At 55.3% G+C, this 6,206-nt stretch overlaps 1 long non-coding RNA gene across 1 annotated transcript; it reads left to right on the top strand.

Annotated features, from left to right (window-relative positions):
- Window positions 1–764: 764 nt before the first annotated feature.
- Window positions 765–3,366, top strand: LOC139002341 (uncharacterized). Its single transcript, XR_011470151.1, has 3 exons — window positions 765–926; window positions 2,380–2,497; window positions 2,612–3,366. It is a non-coding gene; the product is annotated as an uncharacterized lncRNA (long non-coding RNA).
- Window positions 3,367–6,206: the final 2,840 nt, after the last annotated feature.

The raw sequence follows: 6,206 nt of genomic DNA, 5'->3' as shown, positions 1-6,206 counted from the left end.
TGCAGGGACGTTCTCACGCAGGGTTTCCAGTGGGTGGAGGGGCAGAGGTGACGACGATACAAATGAGCCCCCACTGCCGCCCGTCATCCCAGCCGGGCAAGCGCCCGTCCAGCGTCTGGGGACCCCAGGGCGGACTGGATGCGACACGATGAAACCGGGCGGCTGTCCCGGCGGGGAGGTGGCGAGCGGGCTGCGGGACGCGGAGCCCTCGCTCCTCGGGCGCCTCCCGCACTCCATGCTGGAGCCACCGCAGTTCACAGCCTCTTTGCAGGACACCGTCCTACGTGTCCTGCGGACGAGGAGCCGCCGATGGGGGTGCTCTCGCGAGAAGACCCTCGCGGGGCGGAGCCGGCGGCCTGGAGCCGCGCTGGGAGGAGCTCCAAGGCGGGAGAGCCTGTTTTCGGCGGCGGCCACGTGACCAAGCATCCGCGGCCCCCATTGGCCAGGAGCTCCGGGACCACGCCCCGAGACGGCGCTGGAGCGGAGACTGTCCTCACGCGCCCTTGAGTGGGCCGCCTGCGGCATCGTGGCGCCGGGGACCCAGGCGCGGAGCGGAGCGCATCATGGCCCGTGGTCCTCGGCACCGTCCGGGGAAGGGACGTCCCGAGGATGCCCAGCGAGCATGCGCTTTCGCCGCCCTGGGGGCACCTTTCCAGGAAGATGCGTGCAGAGCCCCTCCTCCCCCGCCCGCCGGGACCGAGCCCAGCCCCAACTGGCTTTTTACTCTGGTTCCCCTGGGGACAGAGATCGGGCCTCAGGACCACCCGCCTCCCACTCGACCGCTCCCAACGCCGGGCTCCCCAAGGCGGACCTGCCGTGAAACTCTACAGTGACTCACAGTTGCAGACATTTCTTTCCTGGCAGAAGGTGGCAGGCTGCTGCTGGCCTCGTTCCCGCGTCTGAGAAGTCAGAGTTGTAGCTCCCGAGTGAGTTCCCAGGGCAGCCTGCTCAGGATCCCTCCGCCCCGCCTGAATAGACCGCTTCCTCCCTCTTCCCCTCTTCCAGCTCTTTGCAGCTCCCAGCACAGTGTGAGCACCGACTGAGATCTGCAGGAACAGATCCCAGAATTCTTCCCCAGTCCAGTCTTTCCTCTTAGCCCCAGTGAGCACAGGAACATGCTAGGGGCCAAAGCTATTTACTTGGCCTTCAGGGCTCCAGCACTGCTCTGTGGGGCCCTTGAGAGGGTCTTTTAGCCAAAGCAGACTTGGTAGATGTGGAGGAGGGGAAAGTATTTCAGGCAAGTGGAGCAGCGGCTGCAAAGGCACTCAGCACACAGAAGAACGAGGCATATTCCTGGGCTCTGAAACCCGTGTGTGCTGTCCCAGGGTCCTTTCTGTGCTTGGCTCTGACATTCCCAGCCACGCTGGGACTCACTGGTGGTGTCCTGTGCATCTAGAGCTCAGGATTTCCCAGGCTGCCCCACCTGGCCTGTCCTTCCGAGTGGGTCTCTCTGGCTTTAAGGACCCCACCCCCCTGAATCCCCACAATCCAATATTCTTGCAAGAACCCAGGCTTCAAGACCAGGCGGTCTTATGAAGCTCCTTCTCATCTATTGGTTTGCCAAACTCAAGCAATTTCCAACCAGAGGGAGAAAACCAGCAAATTAGTTTAGATAACAATTTCAGGAGAAGAGCAGGAAGAATCATCTCTATTTTTGTCCTATTTATGGAAGAGTTGCAAAGGGTTTCTTTCCGTGAAAAACACAAAACCTTCCTAGGTCCTCTGCAATTTATGCCTCTCCTCTCTGAGCCACTCGGACACCTCTTTGCCTTCTAATGTGAGTCCCTTACCTGGGTCCCACCTTTCTCCTCCTTCCTCCAAAGCACCTTGCTCACACTTGTGCAGCACCAGCACTTATGACCCACCTCCTGGTGGCTTCTCGAATCGCTTCCATTGGCACCTTCTGCTTCTTTATTTCTCCCTTCATTTGACCTGCTCCCTGTTCGTTGGAAGGGCTTCTTTAGAGCATGTCAGTATCCTGTTCTGAATGTTATTTGGTGGTTCCTTTGCATATTGTTGGGAAGCTCATTTAGATTCCTTCCGTTGGAAAACAACACCATGCCTTCCTGTTCCGAAGTATATTGACGAAGCACGCCTGAGCCAGGGCTGCTGTCCTGGATGTCAAACAGTGTAGATTCACGCACTGACACGGATACAGGTGGTGGGCCACTGGCTTGGTCTCAGCAGCTTCATGCATCATTGAGTTAAATCCAACTTTGGAACATGCTGTGAGATATCGAGAGTGTGGGATGGTTTTGTGAGGAGACAAGAAATTACAAATTGCAAAACAAAATGGCACAAAAACTAGTATCTGGTCCCACTTCAGGTCCCCTCCCAGAATCCTCCTCTCCGCTCTCTGTCTGCCTCTTTCTTGAGCAGATCCTGATCTGGCCACCCCGTCCTCCCCAGCTTGGGTTCTCAGCAAATCCAAGCTCCGAGTGCTCCTTGCTTCTAAAAAGGCTCGGCGATCACACATCACAGACGTGTCTTTCCCTCGGTGAGTCACACATGTAGGATGTGAATGTCATGTGTACCCTGGGCTGAGAGTCTGAGCAGTTGACGTCCTGTGATCCCAACTTTCTGCTGAGCCACATGTGTTCTCTCTTCCCAGGAGTCCCGAGCCTCTCTGGAAATGGAGCCTGTGCCCACAAGTCACCACCCCTTACCCACAGTCCTAAAGCCCAGGAAGCCCTAAGACCAGAAGGCAGCAAACTCGTTTGGCAGCAAACCCTTGGCCTGAACCGAGGCTCTGTCTGGTCTCTGTTGGCCTGTGTGCTTGGCCGCAGGCGCTGCTGTGGACTTCACCGGGCCTGCTATGCAGCGTCCGGTCTGTGCACCTTCTTCTCTTTGGGAAATTGGAACATTCTGGGTCGCAAAGCTTCCCGGGAGTTTGGATAAGGGGGTTTGGACCGTTCAACTTCTATGTCTGTAGATGTGCTGAGCACAGAAACTGACTAGCACTGTGCCTGATTCCACACAGGTCCCCGTGAAGATCCCCCGAGTGAATGAGTGGGGTTTGTAAATTCACACGACCGCTCAGACTTCCATGTGCCTGAATAACTTGCTCATCAGTTAAGACTGAGTTCCTAAATGTCCTTCGATCAGTTTAGCCCAGGCCCTGTGAATTCTGTTGTTATTGTTTTGTTCTCAGATATTTTTGCCTGAGAATTTTCCCATCTAAGACCTTTCTCGTCCGGAGGAGTGTCTTTTTGTTCTCTCTGTGGAAATTGCTCTCAAATCTTTTCTGACTGAGTCGCAAACATGCCGACAACCCCCCATGATCTGATGGGGATCCTCAGTGGGCGTGGAGGCGGCCCCCGCCCTGCCGACTGCGGTTCCGTGTCAGAACCTGGGTGGGCGGGTGTTTGACGGGATCTGCGGTGAGCTGACGATGGCTTCGCCGATCTGCAAGAGCAAATCGCAGCGATTTCACACATTTGCAGGTATTTTAAGATGCAAACTTCACATTTACAATATCTTGGATTCCTCCAATACTTATTGAGAGGGGAGCTCCATCATGTTTATACTGAACGTGGGGTGTGTTCTAGGGTCTCCCAGACCCCTCACCCACCCACTTCTCAAGCTCTGGTCCTCAAACTCCACACCCCTGGAACCCCTGACGCAGATGACTGACTGGTGACCTTGGGCTTCACCTCCAGGACCCATTCCTCCCCCTGGGTTTTGGCCAGGGTCTTTCTTCTGCGGAGCCACCCCCTTTGCCTGCTGCTCACTGTGGGGTGGGGTGAGCCCCTAAAGTCTCCGCCCGGGCTTCTTCCCTGGTGACGGTGCAGTGATGGAGGATGGGCATGAGGGGACACGAGGAAAAGCTGGAGTTTGCTCCGGACACCAATGCTAGTTGCATGTTTCCCCCAACCACAGCCATTAAACACACCCACAGAATTTCTCCAGCAGCTCCCTGAGCTCGGCCCTTGCAGAACGGCTGCTCGGAGAATCCCATGTGCGTGTTCACTCGGCATCTGGTGAGCTGCGGTCCCACCTAGTGGTCAGCGGGAGGTAGCCCGGCTCAGAGGGAGGGGCAGGCACTGCCTGTTCTCTCCTCTGGGCAGAAGCCTGGGAATCTTACCGTTCATCCTTTCTCCTGTAAGACTGACAGGGGCCCGGCATGTGCGTGTGCGCGAGTGTGAGACACGCGGGGGGAGTGGCAGTGAGTGTGCAGGGAGGGGGGGTGGTGTGAGACGCTGGGGGAGCGTGGCAGTGCGTGTGCAGGGCAGTACTGGGCTGAGAGGAAGAGACGCCTTTCAGTGGTTCTCAACCTTCTGGCCCTTTAAATAAAGTTCCTCATGTTGTGACCCAACCATAAAATTATTTTCGTTGCTACTTCATAACAGTAATGTTGCTACTGTTATGAATCGTAATGTAAATATCTGATATGCAGGATGGTCTTCGGCGACCCCTGTGAAAGGGTCGTTCAACCGCCAAAGGGGTCTCAACCCACAGGTTGAGAACCGCTGCATCCCACGCACCTGGAGCGGTTTTCTTAACGTGTGGAGGAAGTCTTTCAGGTACACAGAGAAGGTCTCTCCAACAGCTCTGTGAGTCCTCATGGTTGTCACACTGGCTTCCTGCTTCTTTAAGGAGCAAAACCACACAGACGCAGGCCGAGCTGCCCTACCCAACACCAATCCACCCTCCCTGCTTTAAGGTTCTCAGGGGTGTGCCGCACGGTGCTGTCAGGTGCCAGGGTTTGGGGGCGGGGCAGCCTGGACTGGGCGGCGTGGGGCGTGCACAGCTGGGCTCAGCGCTCTGAGAACTCCCCAGAAGCAGAGGGTTGCTTATTTCCTAAGCTTCTCAGTCCCTTTCAGCCTAATTTGCATAAACTTCTAATTTAGGGGCTGGATTAGCTAACATGAGCGCGACTTTAGGGAGGAAATGGTGACTTTGAAAATGCCCAAAATATTTGCCTCGGGTGATGGTGAGCAGGAAGTTGCTAATGAAATAATTGGAAGTGGCCGCTCCAAGTTTCCCCGGTCAATACTGCTGACATCCTTAATTTGGGGTGACAGCTGGCCTCCACAGGCATCTTGACAGGCAGACCTACCGGAAACAATTATTTTACAGTTAGATGATTACCATGCAGGCATTCAAAGCTTCCAGAAATTTCTGTTAGCTAATAGGCTCTGGGTGCATGGAAATCGTGGTTTCCGACATCTGAAGGGTCTGGACATGTTTGGGGAGCGCAGCCAGGTTGCTCTGCAGATATTTGGTCAGAATGTGGACTAGAATCTTGGCTCCTCTGCTTGTTAGTTGGGAGGCGTGGGACAGCTTACTAAAGCTTCATGAGCCTCAATGTCCTGGTCTCTAAAATGGGCATAATTAACCCTAGCTCAGCAGGTGCTGTGGGCGTGTTAATATGATGAGGCTCAGTGTTTTTGTTGCTGTTTTTGGTGGGAGCAGGGGTGAGTTATCTCCTGCTGGGCAGGAGCCTGGGAACTCTTACCAGTTCATTCTTGAACTGTGGGGTGGAAGTCGAGGAGGGCCTCAGCGGGGGTTTCCCACATGGAGAAAAGGCTGCCTTCTTTGAACACACACACACACACACACACACACACAGAAGAAGCCAAAGCCATGTCAATTTTTTTTATTGTTCCAGTCATAAAAAGGAGGAACACCTCAATATGTAAACAGTTTCCCTAACACAGCAAGTTCTTAAAGATACAGGTTTTATTAAAAAAAATTTGGCATTGTAATGATTTCTCAATACATAGTTTGTGCTTTTGCATTTGGCATGCTTTCATCTCCATGTCCGTGCACAGACGTACTAAGAGTTGAGCAAAGGGAGTTACAAAAGGACCGAAAGGTGGGTCAGGAGCCAAACCTTACCGGAGCCCTGCCTGGCTTTCCTTTTCTAAGAGCACGGTGGGAAGGGCGGTGGGAAGGGCGGCGAGAAGGGTGGTGGGAAGGGTGGTGGGAAGGGCGGTGGGAAGGGCGGCGAGAAGGGTGGCGGGAAGGGTGGTGGGAAGGGCGGTGGGAAGGGCGGCGAGAAGGGTGGCGGGAAGGGTGGTGGGAAGGGCGGTGGGAAGGGCGGTAGGAAGGGCGGCGGGAAGGGGGGCTGACTTCAGAGCCAACCTCAGTCAGGGGGCAAGAGGGAGGCCAGAGGCTGGGCGGGTGTGGGCGCTCTTCCTCCTTCCTTTCGGCTCATCTCTAACGGAGCGCTGCCCCTCGGCTGAAGCCTTGTTTAGCCATCC

Source organism: Myotis yumanensis, unplaced genomic scaffold, assembly GCF_028538775.1.
Source record: "Myotis yumanensis isolate MYYU_CA2020_CCGP unplaced genomic scaffold, mMyoYum1.0.hap1 SCAF_2, whole genome shotgun sequence".
Lineage (NCBI taxonomy): Eukaryota > Metazoa > Chordata > Mammalia > Chiroptera > Vespertilionidae > Myotis > Myotis yumanensis.
Note: the sequence above shows the minus strand (reverse complement) of the source record. Positions and strands in the feature narration are given on the sequence as shown.